The sequence below is a fragment of the Nerophis lumbriciformis genome, linkage group LG02, assembly GCF_033978685.3.
Source record: "Nerophis lumbriciformis linkage group LG02, RoL_Nlum_v2.1, whole genome shotgun sequence".
In the NCBI taxonomy this organism is placed as follows: Eukaryota; Metazoa; Chordata; class Actinopteri; order Syngnathiformes; family Syngnathidae; genus Nerophis; species Nerophis lumbriciformis.
The window spans coordinates 6277347-6298053 of NC_084549.2; the positions used below are offsets into that span (position 1 = coordinate 6277347).

Genomic DNA, 20707 nt, shown 5'->3' on the forward strand with positions numbered 1-20707 from the left:
TTATATTATTCACATGTGAATAATGCTGTATAATAGACTGTATTTATATTATTCACATGTGAATAATGCGGTATAATAGACTGTATTTATATTATTTACATGTGATTATGCGGTATATTACACTGTATTTATGTTATTCACATGTGAATAATACCGTATAATAGACTGTATTTATATTATTCACGTGTGAATAATGCTGTATAATAGACTGTATTTATATTATTCACATGTAAATAATGCTGTATAATAGACTGTATTTATATTATTCACATGTAAATAATGCTGTATAATAGACTGTATTTATATTATTCACATGTGATTATGCGGTATAATACACTGTATTTATATTATTCACATGTGAATAAGGCTGTATAATAGACTGTATTTATATTATTCACATATGAATAATGCTGTATAATAGACTGTATTTATGTTATTCACATGTGAATAATGCTGTATAATAGACTGTATTTATATTAGTCACATGTGATTATGCGGTATAATACACTGTATTTATGTTATTCACATGTGAATAATACCGTATAATAGACTGTATTTATATTATTCATGTGTGAATAATGCTGTATAATAGACTGTATTTATATTATTCACATGTGCTGTATAATAGACTGTATTTATATTATTCACATGTGAATAATGCTGTATAATAGACTATATTTATATTATTCACATGTAAAAAATACCTAAGTGTCTATTGTGAGCGAACTGTGGTGCTGAATTTCCCCCAGGGATCAATAAAGTACTTTCTATTCTATTCTATTCTCTTCTATTAAAAGTCCTCACAAGCAGAGAATGCAGAGAAACTTGTTGTCAACGTGATAACTTTATCTTTTTTAACCGGACATATCTTAGCTGATTTATTCCTCTGGTAGGACTGACGTAACTCCGCTCACATATTTCATGTTGAAGTCTGATTAGTGTCTGGACATTCCTGTTCCCCGGCTTGACCTGATTTGATTCTCAGTTTGAAAAAATGTCAGTTTTTTGTTTGTTTTTTACTCAGAGTCCTCCGACTTTTATATTGTACTCATTACCGCCTCTTCCCACTCTATTAGTGTCATGTGATACAGACATCTTCAAATCGTAAGCCACTCACGTTGATTATACGTATATGTCCTTTAAGACTGACTTTGAAACAACATTGTTAAATAGTTGTATTTGTACATTGACACAACCTTGGTGTCTAACGTTGGATCCACGTTTTTGGTTGACCAAATTTCAATGGTCAAATCAATGTCAGACCCCAACATTGATTAAACATTGACAAAAAGCATGTTGTTTCCACGTTGTATTTGGGTTTTAGAATATTGGTTGGGAAATGACCACATTTCAACGGTTAAATCAACGTTAAAACCTGTCATTGAATAAACGTCGTCAAAAAGTATGTTGTTTCAACGTTGTATTTGTGTTGTAGAATATTGGCTAGGAAAGGACCAAAATTCAATAGTCAAATCAATGTCAGACCCCAACATTGATTAAAGATTGACAAAAAGCATGTTGTTTCAACGTTGTATTTGTGTTGTAGAATATTGGTTGGGAAATGACCAAAATTCAATGGTCAAATCGACGTCACAACCTGACACTGAATAAAGGTCCTCAAAAATTAGTTTTTTCAACGCTATGTATTGTAGAATATTGGTTGTGAAATGACCATAATTCAATGGTCAAATCAACGTCAGACCCCAACATTGATTAAACGTCGTCAAAAAACATGTTGTTTCAACGTCGTATTTGTGTTGGAAAATATTGGTTGGGAAATGACCAAATTTCGATGGTCAGATCAACGTCAGAACCCAACATTGAATAAACGTTGTCAAAAAGCATTGTAGAATATTGGTTGTGAAATGACCAAATTTCAATGGTCAAATCAACGTCACAACCTGACATTGAATCAACGTCGTCAAAAATCATGTTGTTTCAACGTTATATTTGAATTGTAGAATATTGGTTGTGAAATGACCAAATTTCTATGTCAAATCAACGTCACAACCTGACAACATTGATTAAACGTCGTCAAAAAGCATGTTGTTTCAACGTTGTATTTGAGTTGTAGAATATTGGTTGGAAAATGACCAAAATAGTCAAATCATTGATTAAAAGTCGTCAAAAAGCATGTTGTTTCAACGTTGTATTTGTAGTGTAGAATATTGGTTGGGAAATGACCAAATTTCAATGGTCAAATCAACATCAGAACCCAACATTGATTAAACGTTGTCAAAAAGCATGTTGTTTCAATGTTGTATTTGTGTTGTAGAATATTGGTTGGGAAATTACCAAAATTCAATGGTCAAATCAACATCAGAACCCAACATTGATTAAACGTTGCCAAAAAGCATGTTGTTTCAACGTTGTGTTTGTGTTGTAGAATATTGGTTGGAAAATGACCAAATTTGAATGGTCAAATCAACGTCACAACCTGACAACATTGAATCAACGTCGTCAAAAAGCATGTTGTTTCAACGTTGTATTTGAGTTGTAGAATATTGGTTGGAAAATATAGTTGTAGAATATTGGCTGGAAAATGACCAAAATAGTCAAATCATTGATTAAACGTCGTCAAAAAGCATGTTGTTTCAACGTTGTATTTGTGTTGGAAAATATTGGTTGGAAAATGACCAAATTTCAATGGTCAAATCAACGTCAGAACCTGACATTGAATCAACGTCGTCAAAAAGCATGTTGTTTCAACGTTGTATTTGAGTTGTAGAATATTGGTTGTGAAATGACCAAATCTCGATGTAAAATCAACGTCACAACCTGTCAACATTGAATCAACGTCGTCAAAAAGCATGTTGTTTCAACGTTGTATTTGAGTTGTAGAATATTGGTTGGAAAATGACCAAAATAGTCAAATCATTGATTAAACGTCGTCAAAAAGCATGTTGTTTCAACGTTGTATTTGTGTTGGAAAATATTGGTTGGAAAATGACCAAATTTCAATGGTCAAATCAACGTCAGAAACCGACATTGATTAAACGTTGTCAAAAAGAATGTTGTTTCAATGTTGTATTTGTGTTGTAGAATATTGGTTGGGAGATTACCAAAATTCAATGGTCAAATCGTTGATTAAAACGTCGTCAAAAAGCATGGTATTTCAATGTTGTATTTATGTTGGAAAATGACCAAAATTCAATGGTCAAATCAACGTCAGACCCCAACATTGATTAAACGTCGTCAAAAAGCATGTTGTTTCAACGTCGTATTTGTGTTGGAAAATATTGGTTGGGAAATGACCAAATTTCGATGGTCAGATCAACGTCAGAACCTAACATTGATTAAACGTTGTCACAAAGCATTGTAGAATATTGGTTGTGAAATGACCAAATTTCAATGGTCAAATCAACGTCAGAACCTGACATTGAATCAACGTCGTCAAAAAGCATGTTGTTTCAACGTTGTATTTGAGTTGTAGAATATTGGTTGGGAAATGACCAATTTTCGATGTCAAATCAACGTCACAACCAGACAACATTGAATCAACGTCGTCAAAAAGCATGTTGTTTTAACGTTGTATTTGAGTTGTAGAATATTGGTTGGAAAATGACCAAAATAGTCAAATCATTGATTAAACGTCGTCAAAAAGCATGTTGTTTCAACGTTGTATTTGTGTTGGAAAATATTGGTTGGAAAATGACCAAATTTCAATGGTCAAATCAACGTCAGAAACCGACATTGATTAAACGTTGTCAAAAAGAATGTTGTTTCAATGTTGTATTTGTGTTGTAGAATATTGGTTGGGAGATTACCAAAATTCAATGGTCAAATCAACATCAGAACCCAACATTGATTAAACGTTGCCAAAAAGCATGTTGTTTCAACGTTGTGTTTGTGTTGTAGAATATTGGTTGGAAAATGACCAAATTTCAATGGTCAAATCAACGTCACAACCTGACAACATTGAATCAACGTCGTCAAAAAGCATGTTGTTTCAACGTTGTATTTGAGTTGTAGAATATTGGTTGACAAATGACCAAAATAGTCAAATCATTGATTAAACGTCGTCAAAAAGCATGTTGTTTCAACGTTGTATTTGTAGTGTAGAATATTGGTTGGGAATTGACCAAATTTCAATGGTCAAATCAACATCAGAACCCAACATTGATTAAACGTTGCCAAAAAGCATGTTGTTTCAACGTTGTGTTTGTGTTGTAGAATATTGGTTGGAAAATGACCACATTTCAATGGTCAAATCAACGTCAGAACCTGACATTGAATCAACGTCATCAAAAAGCATGTTGTTTCAACGTTATATTTGAATTGTAGAATATTGGTTGTGAAATGACCAAATTTCAATGTCAAATCAACGTCACAACCTGACAACATTGAATCAACGTCGTCAAAAAGCATGTTGTTTCAACGTTGTATTTGTGTTGTAGAATATTGGGTGGAAAATCACCAAAATAGTCAAATCATTGATTAAACGTCGTCAAAAAGCATGTTGTTTCAACGTTGTATTTGAGTTGTAGAATATTGGTTGTGAAATGACCAAATTTCGATGTCAAATCAACGTCACAACCTGTCAACATTGAATCAACGTTGTCAAAAAGCATGTTGTTTCAACGTTGTATTTGTGTTGTAGAATATTGGTTGGTAAATGACCAAAATTCAATGGTCAAATCGTTGAATAAAACGTCGTCAAAAAGCATGTTGTTTCACACAATGTCGTTCCGTCACAACCTGACACTCCAACAAGTCAATAACGTCAACAAAGCTCACCTTTGTGCATTCACGCACAGCATAAAGCGTTTGGTGGACAAAATGCGTCAAAGAAGGAGTGGCCTGAAACACGTCTTTCCGTGGCAGCGCCGGAGAAAGTTATACATGTAAACACACTTCGGTGAGTTCAAGGACCGCCAAAATTAGTAGGACAAACCGACGCTTGCCAAATACTGTCATCAGTGAAGCATGTTTAATTTAAACAGTGGGATTTCTAACAATTAGGAAGGTTTTTGTCTTGTTAAAACAAATATATTTCCCCCCCATTCTTTTTCATACATTTTTGAAAATGCTCCACTAGGGCGGCGCTAAAGAGCCACAGGTTGCCGACACCTGAACTAACCTATTCAGTCATGCACATTGAACTTACTAACACTAGAGGGATAGAGACACAGGTGTTTTTATGATGCGTTCAAGGACCGCTGAACAGTGTAGGACCGATATCAACTGATACCGATATATACATATATATTTGGACAACCAGGTATGGTGAAGATAAGGTCCTTTTCTTAAAAAAATGTATAAAATAAAATAAGATAAATAAATTAAAAACATTATCCGGAATAAAAAAGAAAGTAAAAAAAATATAAAAACAGTTACACTGAAACTAGTAATTAATGAAAATGAGAAAAATTAACTCTTAAAAGTTAGTACTATTAGTGGACCAGCAGCACGCACAATCATGTGTGCTTACGGACTGTATCCCTTGCAGACTGTATTGATATATATTGATATATAATGTAGGAACCACAATATTAATAACAGAAAGAAACAACCCTTTTGTGTCAATGAGAGTGAATGAGTGTAAATGGGGTAGGGAGGTTTTTTGGGTTGGTGTACTAATTGTAAGTGTATCTTGTGTTTTTTATGTTGATTTAATACATTTAAAAAAAAAAAGACTGATACCGATAATTTCCGATATTACATTTTTAAAGCACTTATAAGCCAATAATATCGGCAGGCCGATATTATCGGACATCTCTAGTCATTGGCGTTGTTAGGCCTATTTTAGGGGGGCTCAAGCCCCCCTAAAATATTCTTAAGCCCCCCTAAATAATTTGGTGTTTTTTTGTTGTTTTTTTTTACAAATAAATGCCGACATATTCATTATAAAGTGGCCCAAATATGAGTTTAAATAAATAATCATATAACCTGTTATTATTCACTCAGTTTCCCCTCACTTCGTAGCGTAAGGTAAAGAGCCCCTTTCATTCGTCAGTATCCAATCCATTCCACTTGTTCATATAGAAAATGCCCACATCACTCAAATTCCAGCCCGCATTTTCTCTGCGACCTTGCCTGCGGTCCTGCAAGTGTACGAAGCACATTATCTTCCTTTACGATGAGTGAAGCTGCACAAAACCTTGTGTGTGCAATTGTAAATCATTTATTTTTTAAGTTTTGTGTTTCTTGTAGAGTCTATATAAAGTAATATACATTAGCCTATTGTTAAAATAATGAAAAAAACATAATTAAATATATTTGTTTTATTGTATTGTTACATTAATAGCTGTTTTAGTATTATAGGATGGCTTGTTAAACATTTAATAGGATTTTCAGAGGGAGGAAAAACCAAGACATTTAATATAAAATGTAAAATGAATAAATACATAAAAAGAAAAAGAAAATATATGGTTAAAACAGGCCCGGCCCTAACCAATCTGGCGCCCTAGGCAAGATTTTAGGTGGCGCCCCCCCACATCGGCAGTGAAGTGTATATACTCACATGAAACCGAATAGCTTTGTCTTTGACCTTTTTTTTACTTAAAGAAAGCAAATTAACAATCAGAATAGTTAACAAGATAAAAAAAAATATGAATAAATAAATGAATGCAAAAAATAAAAAATGAATATATGAAATACAATATTTTTTTACATACATATTGCTTAATTTACATTAATGATGTGCACTTTAACAACTAGGCTTACAACTATACCTAATATATAAAGGGGTGGGAAAGTGACTATTACCTGCAGGGCAAACATTAGCTAACCAGAAGGCAATAACAATGTAAACAAAAAACACCTGCTTAAAAGATCTAATACAAATGTCCCTGAGGAATGTAAGGTGGGAGTACTGTAATTACCTAACGTTACATTATTATTTTCCATAACAATTTAGCCCCCTCCACAATATTAACCCGACGTTAAAACAGAACTAGCTATTTATTGATTAGCAATTGCCGAATCATGTAACATTAGCTTAATGCTAAAAAGCCAGGTTACTATCACATTCTGTAACAGACAAATAATTTCATGTAGGCTAACGTTACCTACCTGCTACCTCTGTCTTTTCTCGTTTCTACTCCTCTTCTTTTCTCTTTTCTCTTCCCTGGGCACCTGACAGTTTTGGCCGTTTTGACATCTTGTGTTGATTTTTTGATGTGGTGACGTCCAAAAAGAGTCATGATACGGGAAGGGAGGGGGCGGGGGTAATGTTGTAACAAATAATATTTCTATTATATAGGCTTTACTTTGCATTTTAATTAACGTGGGATTATTTTTTGTATTTAGAAATAATAGTACCAACTTTTTTTTTTTTTTTTCTCCAACATTTGTGGCACTGGCGTGGCGCCCCCTGATGGACGGCGCCCTTAGCATTTGCCTATACGGCCTATGCCACGGGCCGGCCCTGGGTTAAAAGCCATCGTCCCGGGGAGCATTTCATTTCGTCCCGTGCATTTAAAAAAAAATAATAATAATAACAATGAATAATTTCTAAGTCTTTGTTAGCCGTTTGTGAAGTTTTGTGCTCGTGCGTAACATTCGCTCGCATCCTGTGCATCTCCTGGGGGCAAAGCCCCCCCTGTCCTTAAAAGCTAGTGACGCCCCTGTCTCTAGTTATTGCGCATTCAACGGAAGAAAAAAAAAAAAAATAGACATATTCCTCCGAAAGCTTTACGAATTCGGATTTTGAAAACGAATAAAGGGACAAGCGGTAGAAAAATTGATGGCTGGATGGATGTTTTCTACACTTTTTGTCCAATAGATGGCTTCAGAAAGCTGCAAAGAAGGCTTGAATCCGCTACACCGATGCTGCATTCACTTGCATCTCAAGCGGTACGACTTTTGACTATTTACATTGTCAACATTGTCATATTTTGTAATATAAATACAGTCTATTATACAGCATTATTCACATGTGAATAATATAAATACAGTCTATTATACCGCATTATTCACATGTGAATAATATAAATACAGTCTATTATACAGCATTATTCACATGTGAATAATATAAATACAGTTTATTATACCGCATTATTCACACGTGAATAAAATAAATACAGTCTATTATACAGCATTATTCACACGTGAATAATAAAAATACAGTCTATTATACAGCATTATTCACACGTGAATAATATAAATGCAGTCTATTATACGGTATTATTCACATGTGAATAACATAAATACAGTGTATTATACCGCATTATTCACATGTGAATAATATAAATACAGTTTATTATACCGCATTATTCACACGTGAATAATATAAATGCAGTCTATTATACGGTATTATTCACATGTGAATAACATAAATACAGTGTATTATACCGCATTATTCACATGTGAATAATATAAATACAGTTTATTATACCGCATTATTCACACGTGAATAATAAAAATACAGTCTATTATACCGCATTATTCACACGTGAATAAAATAAATACAGTCTATTATACCGCATTATTCACACGTGAATAAAATAAATACAGTCTATTATACAGCTTTATTCACATGTGAATAATATAAATACAGTCTATTATACAGCATTATTCACATGTGAATAAAATAAATACAGTCTATTATACCGCATTATTCACACGTGAATAAAACAAATACAGTCTATTATACAGCTTTATTCACATGTGAATAATATAAATACAGTCTATTATACAGCATTATTCACATGTGAATAAAATAAATACAGTCTATTATACAGCATTATTCACATGTGAATAATATAAATACAGTCTATTATACAGCATTATTCACATGTGAATAATATAAATACAGTTTATTATACCGCATTATTCACACGTGAATAAAATAAATACAGTCTATTATACAGCATTATTCACACGTGAATAATAAAAATACAGTCTATTATACAGCATTATTCACACGTGAATAATATAAATACAGTCTATTATACGGTATTATTCACATGTGAATAACATAAATACAGTGTATTATACCGCATTATTCACATGTGAATAATATAAATACAGTTTATTATACCGCATTATTCACACGTGAATAAAATAAATACAGTCTATTATACAGCATTATTCACACGTGAATAATAAAAATACAGTCTATTATACAGCATTATTCACACGTGAATAATATAAATGCAGTCTATTATACGGTATTATTCACATGTGAATAACATAAATACAGTGTATTATACCGCATTATTCACATGTGAATAATATAAATACAGTTTATTATACCGCGTTATTCACACGTGAATAAAATAAATACAGTCTATTATACAGCTTTATTCACATGTGAATAATATAAATACAGTCTATTATACAGCATTATTCACATGTGAATTGATGGCTGGATGGATGTTTGCTACACTCTTTGTCCAATAGATGGCTTCAGAAAGCTGCAAAGAAGGCTTGAATCCGCTACACTGATGCTGCGTTCACTTGCATCTCAAGCGGTACGACTTTTGATTATTTACATTGTCAACATTGTCATATTTTGTAGTGCAGTCGTGTTGTATTAAAAAATAAACATATTTAACATTGAAGGTATTGTTCATTTTTTAAATGGACTAAAAATAGGTAAGACGGATAAAAAAATAGCGTAAATAATGCGGTTATTACACCGGGGTTTGGAAAATGGCGACATTTTGTGTGAGGATGTGAAGGCGCCACGTGTGACGTCACGTAAGGACTCCCTACTTGTGCTTGTTGTTAAGCGGCCGCTCCGGAGTCGAGCAGACGGGGCTGGCGAGCACGTTGCGACCGATTGGAAGAGGACCGCATCGGCAATCACCCCGGCAAGGTAACGGCACCACCCTCGCACGTACAACCCTTAAAAACCCCCAACATAATAACCCCCGAATGGCCTCAAGTGTACGTGATCGATCTCTGTCCACTGATGGCTGCACCGAACATAACTGTTTTCCCAACACAAACTACCTCCGCTAATACACGCCGATTTAAAGCCAATAATGTGTAAATATAAATAATGATATTTAAAATGGACAAAAATGCTAAGTTAGTGTTTTAAAAGTGGTTAACGACATTCGCTAACGGAGTCTGGTGTTTACAGCTAGCCGCTCTTGTTGTGTGCTAGCCTGTTAGCTCAAATAGCGATGACGTCTGCGTTTGCTTATCTCGGTTAGAAGCTCTAATCCCGCATCGCACCGAGTCAAGTGGCCGTCCACGTACACGCTGCGTGGGTGGAGAATGTTACAAACCCGCCGGCGGCTGTCATTTCCCACGTCTGGCAGCTCACAGGTGTGTCGGCTAACGGCCCGCCGCTTGAAGTGACAATTAAAATAAGTAGCAACACTTTGTTTAGTTTTTATGGACCGTGATGTAAGTGTCTATATTAGCTGCGTTAGCCTACTTTAAAAGTCTTAAATAAGTGTTATAATGAAGGCAACACATGATGTAAGTGTCTATATTAGCCTACTATCAAAATGACTTTAAAAGTCTTAAATAAGTGTGATAATGAAGGCAACACATCACGTAAGTGTCTATATTAGCCTACTATCAAAATGACTTCAAAAGTCTTATATAAGTGTTATAATGAAGGCAACACATGATGTAAGTGTCGATATCAGCTATATTAGCCTACTATCAAAATGAATTTAAAAGTCTTACATAAGTGTTATAATGAAGGCAACACATCACGTAAGTGTCTATATTAGCCTACTATCAAAATGACTTCAAAAGTCTTGTATAAGTGTTATAATGAAGGCAACATATGATGTAAGTGTCGATATTAGTTATATTAGCCTACTATCAAAATTACTTTAAAAGTCTTGTATAAGTGTTATAATGAAGGCAACACAGGATGTAAGTGTCTATATTAGCTATATTAGCCTACTATCAACATTACTTTAAAAGTCTTATATAAGTGTTATAATGAAGGCAACACAGGATGTAAGTGTCTATATTAGTTATATTAGCCTACTATCAAAATGACTTTAAAAGTCTCATATAAGTGTTATAATGAAAACAACACATAATGTAAGTGTCTATATTAGCGATATTAGCCTACTATCAAAATTACTTTAAAAGTCTTATATAAGTGTTATAATGAAGGCAACACAGGATGTAAGTGTCTATATTAGTTATATTAGCCTACTATCAAAATGACTTCAAAAGTCTTATATAAGTGTTATAAAGAAGGCAACACAGGATGTAAGTGTCTATATTAGCCTACTATCAAAATGACTTTAAAAGTCTTATATAAGTGTTATAATGAAGGCAACACAGGATGTAAGTGTCTATATTAGTTATATTAGCCTACTATCAAAATGACTTTAAAAGTCTTAAATAAGTGTTATAATGAAGGCAACACATGATGTAAGTGTCGATATTAATTATATTAGCCTACTATCAAAATGACTTCAAAAGTCTTGTATAAGTGTTATAATGAAGGCAACACATGATGTGTCTATATTAGCGATATCAGCCTACTATCAAAATTACTTTAATAGTCTTATATAAGTGTTATAATGAAGGCAACACAGGATGTAAGTGTCTATATTAGCTATATTAGCCTACTATCAAAATGAATTTAAAAGTCTTATATAAGTGTTATAATGAAGACAACACATGATGTAAGTGTCGATATTAATTATATTAGCCTACTATCAAAATTACTTCAAAAGTATTATATAAGTGTTATAATGAAGACAACACATGATGTAAGTGTCGATATTAGTTATATTAGCCTACTATCAAAATGACTTTAATAGTCTCATATAAGTGTTATAATGAAGGCAACACAGGATGTAAGTTTCTATATTAGTTATATTAGTCTACTATCAAAATTAATTTAAAAGTCTTATATAAGTGTTATAATGAAGGCAACACAGGTTGTAAGTGTCTATATTAGCCTACTATCAAAATGACTTTAAAAGTCTTATATAATGAAGGCAACACAGGATGTAAGTGTCTATATTAGCCTACTATCAAAATGACTTTAAAAGTCTTATAAAAGTGTTATAATGAAGGCAACACATCATGTAAGTGTCTATATTAGCCTATTATCAAAATGACTTTAAAAGCCTTATATAAGTATTATAATGAAGGCAACACATGATGTAAGTGTCTATATTAGCGATATTAGCCTACTATCAAAATTACTTTAAAAGTCTTATATACGTGTTATAATGAAGGCAACACAGGATGTAAGTGTCTATATTAGTTGTATTAGCCTACTATCAAAATGACTTTAAAAGTCTTATATAAGTGTTATAATGAAGGCAACACAGGATGTAAGTGTCTATATTAGCCTACTATCAAAATTACTTTAAAAGTCTTATAAAAGTGTTATATTGAAGGCAACACATCATGTAAGTGTCTATATTGGCTGTATTAGCCTATTATCAAAATGACTTTAAAAGCCTTATATAAGTGTTATAATGAAGGCAATACATGATGTAAGTGTCTATATTAGCTGTATTAGCCTACTATCAAAATGACTTTAAAAGTCTTATATAAGTGTTATAGTGAAGGCAACACATGATGTAAGTGTCTATATTAGTTATATTAGCCTACTATCAAAATGACTTAAAAAGTCTTATATAAGTGTTATAATGAAGGCAACACATCACGTAAGTGTCTATATTAGCCTACTATCAAAATGACTTCAAAAGTCTTATATAAGTGTTATAATGAAGGCAACACATGATGTAAGTGTCTATATTAGCGATATTAGCCTACTATCAAAATTACTTTAAAAGTCTTATATAAGTGTTATAATGAAGGCAACACATGATGTAAGTGTCTATATTGGTTATATTAGCCTACTATCAAAAGTACTTTAAAAGTCTTATATACAGTGGTGGTCAAAAGTGTACATACACTTGTAAAGAACATGATGTCATGGCTGTCTTGAGTTTCCAATAATTTCTACAACTCTTATTTGTTTGTGATGTAGTGATTGGAGCACATACTTGTTGGTCACCAAAACATTCATGAAGTTTGCTTCTTTTATGAATTTATTATGAGTCTACTGAAAATATGAGCAAATGTGCTGGGTCAAAAGTATACATACAGCAATGTTAATATTTGCTTACATGTCCCTTGGCAAGTTTACCTGCAATAAGACACTTTTGGTAGCCATCCACAAGCTTCTGCTTGAGTTTTTGACCACAAAATTGCTGCGGTTCGGCTAAATGTGTTGGTTTTCTGACATGGACTTGTTTCTTCAGCATTGTCCACTTTGGGAAGGCCATTCTAAAACCTTCATTCTAGCCTGATTTAGCCATTCCTTTACCACTTTTGACGTGTGTTTGGGGGTCATTGTCCTGTCGGAACACCCAACTGCGCCCAAGACCCAACCTCCGGGCTGATGGTTTTACCTCCGTGCCGCGTGTTGTGCCTCGGTGTGCATTGTTTACACAAAGTGCGGTACGCTACTTAATATGTCCGTGTGGAAACTCGTTCGGTACACCTCCGAACCGAACCGGAACCCCCGTACCGAAACGGTTCAATACAAATACACGTACTGTTACACCCCTAATATTTTGACACCTATAGTTAACCATTTAAAAAACTATATATATATTATATTATCATGTGTTGTCTTCATTATAACACTTATATAAGACTTTTAAAGTCATTTTGATAGTAGGCTAATATAGCTAATATAGACACTTACATAATGTGTTGTCTTCATTATAACACTTATATAAGACTTTTAAAGTAATTTTGATAGTAGGCTAATATCGCTAATGTAGACACTTACATCATGTGTTGCCTTCATTATAACACTTATATAAGACTTTTAAAGTCATTTTGATAGTAGGCTAATATAGACACTTACATCATGTGTTGTCTTCATTATAACACTTATATAAGACTTTTAAAGTCATTTTGATAGTAGGCTAATATAGACACTTACATCCTGTGTGCCTTCATTATAACACTTATACGAGACTTTTAAAGTCATTTTGATAGTAGGCTAATATAACTAATATAGACACTTACGTCATGTGTTGCCTTCATTATAACACTTATATAAGACTTTTAAAGTAATTTTGATAGTAGGCTAATATCGCTAATGTAGACACTTACATCATGTGTTGCCTTCATTATAACACTTATATAAGACTTTTAAATTAATTTTGATAGTAGGCTAATATAGACACTTACATCATGTGTTGTCTTCATTATAACACTTATATAAGACTTTTAAAGTCATTTTGATAGTAGGCTAATATAGACACTTACATCCTGTGTTGCCTTCATTATAACACTTATACAAGACTTTTAAAGTCATTTTGAGAGTAGGCTAATATAGCTAATATAGACACTTACATCATGTGTTGTTTTCATTATAACACTTATATGAGACTTGTAAAGTAATTTTGATAGTAGGCTAATATAGCTAATATAGACACTTACATCCTGTGTTGCCTTCATTATAACACTTATATAAGACTTTTAAAGTCATTTTGATAGTACCGTAGGCTAATATCGCTAATATAGACACTTACATCATGTGTTGCCTTCATTATACAAGCAAGCTCGACATTTTTAATTCTAAGAGAGACAAAACTCAAATAGAATTTGAAAATCCAAGAAAATATTTGAAAGATTTGGTCTTCACTTGTTTAAATAAATTCATTTATTTTTTTACTTTGCTTCTTATAACTTTCAGAAAGACAATTTTAGAGAAAAAATACAACCTTAAAAATGGTTTTAGGATTTTTAAACACATATACCTTTTTACCTTTTAAATTCCTTCCTCTTCTTTCCTGACAATTGAAATCAATGTTCAAGTAAATTTATTTTTTTTATTGTAAAGAATAATAAATACATTTTTAATTTAATTCTTCATTTTAGCTTCTGTTTTTTTCGACGAAGAATATTTGTGAAATATTTCTTCAAACTTATTATGATTAAAATTCCAAAAAAATATTCTGGCAAACCTAGAAAATCTGTAGAATCAAATTTAAATCTTATTTCAAAGTCTTTTGAATTTCTTTTAAAATTTTTGTTCTGGAAAATCTAGAAGAAATAATGATTTGTCTTTGCTAGAAATATAGCTTGGTCCAATTTGTTATATATTCTAACAAAGTGCAGATTAGATTTTAACCTATTTAAAACATGTCATCAAAATTCTAAAATTAATCTTGATCAGGAAAAATTACTAACGATGTTCCAAAAATTATTTTTGTAATTTTTTGTAATTGGTGCAGTTCAGCTAAATGTGTTGGTTTTCTGACATGGACTTGTTTCTTCAGCATTGTCCACACGTTTAAGTCAGGACTTTGGGAAGGCCATTCTAAAACCTTCATTCTAGCCTGATTTAGCCATTCCTTTACCACTTTTGACATGTGTTTGGGGTCGTTGTCCTGTCGGAACACCCAACTGCGCCCAAGACCCAACCTCCGGGCTGATGATTTTACCTCCGTGCCGCGTGTTGTGCCTCGGTGTGCATTGTTTACACAAAGTGCGGTACGCTACTTAATATGTCCGTGTGGAAACTCGTTCGGTACACCTCCATTTAAAAACTATATATATATTGGCAATAAGGCTGCAGCTAACGATTATTTTTCTATCGATTAATCTATAGATTATTTTTTCGATTAATCGGTTAATCTATAGATTATTTTTTCGATTAATCTATAGATTATTTTTCCTTTTACCGATTATTTTTTTTATTTAAAATGAAGATGAAAAAATAAATGTTGGCCAGTTTTTTCAAAAGGCATGACTTTTATTTACAAAAAAAAAAGTATGGCCACTCAGTCAACATTGACAACAACATGACAAAATATTCTGTAACAATGTAAACATTTAAAACTTTTAACATTTAACAAAATTAAAAGTAGCTTATTTGCTTTTTAATGTGCAAATATAAAAGTAAACATCCAGTGCAAATCTTAATATTCTGCAATAGTATAAGCATTTCTAAAGTAAAAGTATTGCTTATTTTGCTTTAAAATGTGCAAAAATAAAGATAAACATCCAATACAAAAAAGTGCAAAATGAAATATTCTGTAACAACAGTGTAAACATTTCAACAAAAGTAAAAGTATTGCTTATTTTGCTTAATAACACAACAATGATAGTATGATTAAAGTGAAAGTTAATTGTTGGTTTGTACATAGTATATGTAACTGTTAATGTTGTAAAAGGTATTTGCACAACTAATTAACGTTAGCGTTAAAGAGGAGCGCGTCTTTGTAAACACTGAACAGGCACGCCAAACGCGCCTCTCAGAGCGAAACAGTGTTTTAGTTTATGAATTTACAACGCAGATACAAATGACACATTCATGATTTTGTGTAATGATGACAACGTATACTCACGCGGACCATTGACTAGTTGATGGTGATGGCAAGAACACTGTCGGGTGTTTTCTTTTCAAATGTTCGTTCATAGCCGTTGTGCTGCTATGATAGGCCATTTCCGCTTTTTTCGCTGTGCTTATCCCACACTTGAAGGGATGTACCAATGCTGAATGTGGCTTCTGGATTTCACTCAAAAGACCAGACCGTAGTTACTTTTTCCTTTTATTTTCCTTTAGTTTGCAACAGTTTTTCCAACGAAGAAACAGCTTCTTTTTTCTTCTTTACGGTAGTCTTTTTAGCAGTCTTTAGCAGTGTTAGTAGACTTTAGTTTCTTTAGCTGTCATTAGCTGTCTTTAGTAGCCTTTAGCTTCTTTAGTAGGTGAAAAACCTTTAAGGACAAAACACCACAAGATTAACATACTGTAAAAAATCAATCAATTATCAATCCCATAATTTACAACTATTAATTAGGCTATCAAACTCTTAACCATTGAACAAGTGCAAGAAAATGGACACATCTTTTCCCTTTAAGTTAAAACAGATTTTAGATAAATTGTCTCAACATAAATGCAGCAAGATACATATAAAATACATTTAAACCCAGAAACACAATAGATAAATGCAACAGAAAACCCAATATGCAAATACATAAATACTTAACCAATTAACCACCTATTTAGATACATATTTAAAATCCATATTCAATATAAATATATTATTAATTTAGCAGTGAAACACTCAATCTTAAACGCTGTCTACTGGTAGAAAAATGCCCCTTTTTCTATGCCCTCACCAGCAACCAATGATCCAACACAGTTAAATCCAACACTTTAAATTGAGCGACTTCACCCTCCTGATGAAGCAAACTGCTCCAACATTTATCAAACTAAGCAAAGAATATCAACACTAAACAACAGTTACATAAAACACTGTGTGTATTTAGCCTCCAGACTAAGCACGCTACATGCACACAACCCCGCCCCGCCCCCCCAATCTCACCAGCGCAACAGGTGCGCCACACCCACAAAGAGAAATATTAAATCTTACATACTTTTGGCACAACTCTGGGTTATCTGTAATGAACTAAACCTTTTTGCACTCTGCGCTGGCGTCTTTTGTACTCCTTGATTTGACAAAGCTGTCTAATTACTGGACTCGCGCACCAGCAGATGAGACGGGAGCGCGCCGCGTTATACCTGCGCGTGAACGTAAACTGATCGGCTCTGATTTTATAAGCCGACTGGCCGAAATAATGCCGAATTATATACATTTCCTGGGGTTGCCTAGGTGAATAGGGATGCGGATGTGCTCTAAGATAAAATATAATTTTATTAAGTGGGGTTTGGCTGGTTGCTAAACAGCCACGGTTGCGAGCTCGCGCGTCAGCTGACGAGACAGCTGTTCGCCGCTACAACATTATTAGGCCGTTTATTGAAATACTCCCACACTTTTGACGACTTTTGGTGTGCTTTTTTTTCCCTCGCTCGCACCGCTCGCATCATCTGCTTTGCGCTCCGCCATGACGGCAGTGTGACGTAAATATGCGACGCTTCGACGCATAAAAACGGCGTCGACTTATTTACGTAACCGATGACGTCGACGCGTCGTTTCAGCCTTAAATGTGACGCCATACTGGCGATGCATGCGCGTTTATCATAACTCTCTCTCTCTCTCTCTCTGTCTCTGCCCCTCCCTCACCAATGCTGCTGCGTGCACAATTTGTTTTGTTTTTAACCCCTTCTTAACCCTGAACGTACATTGAAAATACACGCAACCCTAACTCAAAATGCCGGACATTTGAGGCATTTAAGAAACTCCCCGGAAAAGAGGACATGTCCGGTGAAAAGAGGACGTATGGTCAGCATACCTGCCAACTACTCCGGTTTTCCCGTAATTAGTACGGTTTTCATCAACCTATTCCGGGTTATGTTTGCAGTGATAAAAAATACGGTTTTTCATTAATTAAAAAAAAAAATTTTTTTTAAATGCGCGAGGCTATTTATAGCACCGCTGCCAAGCACGAGGCACCTGTTGCCATTGTTTCCAAACGAGCGAACGATCATGGAATCAGCCGGAGAAACATCGCAAACGAGTCTTAAACCGAAAAGAAAACTGCAGTCATTCCGTAAAGAATATTCAAAAACCTATCCGGGAATAATTATCCGTTCCAAAAAGGGTGAAAACTACGCGAATTGCACCTTGTGCAGACACGATTTTTCGATCGGACACGGTGGAATTAGCGATGTAAAAGACCACGTTGGGACAAAAAAAACACAAGTCTAATGCCGTTGCTAGCGATACAAGTGGAAAACTTTCAACGTTTTTCGGATTTTAGCCACAAAAAGGTAATGACACCAATGTTATCTATTGGAATTGTTTAGTACTGTTATACTGTTAAAAGTGTTTATACTATTTATGCTTTCAAGTCCAAGTTGAAGAAATCTTGTTAAATGTTGACAGCATAACTACCAAAATACAGAAGTATGTCCTTAATATTTTTGCAGTGCTATTTCTGTTGAAAAGTTCAAATGATTACATTAGAGATGTGATGTGCCACTTTTCAAGTGTCTGATGGCTTAAATTAATTTTCATTAATTTTTCATATTTTGAATTCTTTTGAAAGGCTTACAAAAAAACTACATTTGAATTGTAATTCCATGCTATTGACAGGACTATTAATTTTAATGAAGTTAGCTTACCATGTTTACAGTATGATAATTGTGATAGAAATGTGAATTTTAGGCACAGAATATTTTATACAATTGAACAAGGCAGTAGATTATACAAGCTTGGACAGAAAGTTAATAATGACACCAATTTTGTTTTAATGGAATTGTTTAGTACTGTTTTACCATTTGTTTACTGTAAAAAGTGTTTATACTTTCAATTAACAAATTGAAGTCTTGTGAAAGGTTGACAGGATAACTGGCATTAACTGTCAAAATAATGTCAAACTATTGAAGTTAGCTTACAGAATAAACATGTCAATCAACCCATATGATTTTTGCTGTAATATTTTTGTTTTGAAAAGTCACTGTGACTGATAGAAAAGTGATGGTTTTAGCAACATTTTAACCTGTCTGAATGCTAATAATCATTTTGCGTCGGGGGGGCGAAGCCTGAACCCCCCACCAGGACTTTGTCCTGGACCTACCGGGGCCTGTGGCCCCTGGACCCTGGCTACTAGGTTTTTCTGATTTCAAAAGTTGGCAGGTATGGGTCAGTCTATCGTAGCCCGTTAGCTGCTAGCATGCCGTGTGTTGTGCCTCGGTGTGCATTGTTTACACAACTTACTTAATATGTCCGTATGGAAACTCGTTCGGTACACCTCCGAACCGAACCGAAACCCCCGTACCGAAACGGTTCAATACAAATACACGTACCGTTACACCCCTATAAATCTGCCAACTGTTTGTCCGTCAGCTGCAGAAGTTTGATCATTTTTCAGTGGCTATGCATAGTTTTTACTTTTGCTGAATGGCCACTTCCTCCTTTTGTTGCTGGTCATTGTTGAAGCCTTGCACAGCAGCTTTATACACATCTTGTCCAAACAGTACCCCGACGAGCAGATAAGCTCAAAACCCAAAGGCGTTGTGTGTGATCTTGCAAGTCAAACTGAATGTTCTTCTGCTTTTTTTTTCTTCTAAGTATGTTACTGCACTAAAAACCCAGTGGAAAACCCCCCATTTGTAAACAATCCAGCATAAGCTGCTATCCTACCCTACCCACTCCTGCACATGGATACCAAACAACAACCTCTAACTCTGCGGCCATCCACACTAAATGTTACCACATCGCTATTGAATTGAATTAGAATTAGAATTCCACCGTAGTTTTTTCCTCCGCCAGACACGACAGGTTGTTGGCGTGTCTTTATACCGGCCATAATTAGAAACGCATGGAGTTTTACTCCCACTCACATGATGCCCCAGTTTCCGCTGCGTTTTGGAATTCTAGGCTAGTATTACTGTCTGGAGCCTACTTTTGTGTGTTTCGGGAGCAGAAGAGGGTCAATATTGTTCCACAAATGCTTGAGGAATGTAGTAACGTGCAGCGAGGACACTGCACTGGGATGTTGAGCAATGCAAGCAGTCACTTCTTTGCTTTGTCAGCTGGGAGATCCTCTTGTTCGGACTTGTTCCGTTTTCTTCCAAGTCTCATGCCTTCCAACATGTCTCAAGTTTTCCCACCTGCGTTTTACTTGAAATAGTGTCCAGCTGTAATTACTCTAGACCATACTTGCCAACCTTGAGACCTCCGATTTCGGGAGGTGGGGTGTGGGGGCGTGGTTGGGGGCGTGGTTAAGAGGGGAGGAGTATATTGACAGCTAGAATTCACCAAGTCAAGTATTTCATACATACATATATATACATATATAGATATAGATATCTACATCCTGAAAATATGCAAACAAAACTGTTTAGATAATTGATACTTCAAACTTGCATAAATAAATATTAAGG

General features: G+C 34.2%; 1 protein-coding gene across 1 annotated transcript in view; it reads left to right on the forward strand.

Moving 5' to 3' along the window:
- Positions 1-9620: 9620 nt before the first annotated feature.
- The window catches only part of sgms1a (sphingomyelin synthase 1a), an 88226-nt gene continuing 77139 nt past the window's right edge, over positions 9621-20707 (forward strand). Inside the window, exon 1 of the mRNA XM_061934145.1 lies at positions 9621-9763. The gene's annotated coding sequence lies outside the window, so the exon portion shown is untranslated. The remainder of the gene's footprint in view (positions 9764-20707) is intronic.